Consider the following 1,552-nt stretch of genomic DNA (forward strand, 5'->3'; position numbering starts at 1 on the left):
GAAAATAGAGAAGTATATTTTGGTAGGATCTACACAAGTACTTTGTTTCACTACTGCCCTTGCTGGTTGTGAAGCAGCCAAAAATTAACTAACAGCAGCCGCTCTTCCGGGAGCTTTGCTGACATCATCACTGATGCCAGAAAACAAACAAAGCTGTTTTTGCAGGATAAAGGCACAATATACATGGAGGTTGTTGTTGTTAAACAAAAATAACCAAGCTAATTTCAGCTTCATTTAAAAGCATGGGAAATAATCATTGCTCAGTGAATAGGAAAAGGACAAAATCAGTAGGGAGAAAATCATTTTCAGGCCTATGAGAGACTTTTACAAACAATGAAGAGTGCAACTATTTTTAAAAGTACTTGACAGTGCCCTTTAAAAATCCACTGGCACCTAGTACAGGGCTTTAGAGAACTTTCTATTTAGGGACAGGGTCAAACAGCTTTTTGCTCTCTCCCCCTCATTTTTTATTACCACTGACATTCACATGAAAACATAGTAATTATTTTAAAGATTTCACCTAGTCAGGATGCTTATTCTCCTCATAAAGGGCTATCTTGAAGACCACTAGGAAACTTCAGTTAGCACAACAGTCTTCCATGATGGCAATTAAAAAGGAAAACAGTGTTAGATGCTGAACATATGTCTAAGAGAGGCAGGATTTTTGGGGGGTGATATCTTTCATTGGACCAACTGCACAGGTGGGCTAAAATTAGACAGCTTATTAGACATGCAATATAATGCAGCTTATTAGACATGCAATATAATGCATTCAACACTTGACTGAAAAAAGTTGGCAATGTAAACAGACAAGATAGACCAGGGCTGGGCAATTATTTGGGCTGGAGGGCTAGCCACTTAGGGAGGTTTGAGGAGCAGTTGTAGGCCAGGTCAGCAATGACTCCCCCCCATGCCCCGTCCCCTGCAACAGCTCAAAGTTCCCCAAGTGGTCCAGGGCCGTTGGACACAGCGGGTGGGCAGGGTGTCCATGGAGACCAGCTGAGACCCCCGCAAGCAGAGCACACTTAGCCAGGTATATGGTGCAGGGCTGCCGGTGGGTGGGAGCAGCATCCAGGAGTGGGACAGGTGGGTGGGGCCTGGGATGGGCTGAGATCGCAGGGCAGTGACAGCACAGAGCCGGGGCCTGGGCAGAGCTGCAATCTGTTCCCTGCACAGTCCTGTGTTGTCACCACCCTGCCATCCCAGCCCCAGTCCTGGCCCTGGTCCCAGCCCCGGCCCTGCACACCCATCCTGCTTTCCGCCCATCTGTGGCCCCATCCCATAAGTCCAGCCAAACATGCCCTGCCCATGGGGATCCTATCCAGTTTCCACAGAGAGCCTCCCACCTGCTTCATCCAGCACCCCCAGCGGTGGGTGCAGGGCAGATGGGCTAGAGTACCTGGGCAGCAGGGCTGGGTCCAGCACTGGTAGTAAGAGTAATGGTAGCAGCCAAGAGGAGCCACTGCTACCAGGGCTGCCAGGAAGTGGAGGTCAGCCACCATACCTCCTTAACCCTGCTGCATGCCTGGGGGCATTGGGGCTGGCTGCACAA

The sequence above is a fragment of the Gavialis gangeticus genome, unplaced genomic scaffold (genome assembly GCF_001723915.1).
Source record: "Gavialis gangeticus isolate Ggan-Ray unplaced genomic scaffold, GavGan_comp1, whole genome shotgun sequence".
In the NCBI taxonomy this organism is placed as follows: domain Eukaryota; kingdom Metazoa; phylum Chordata; order Crocodylia; family Gavialidae; genus Gavialis; species Gavialis gangeticus.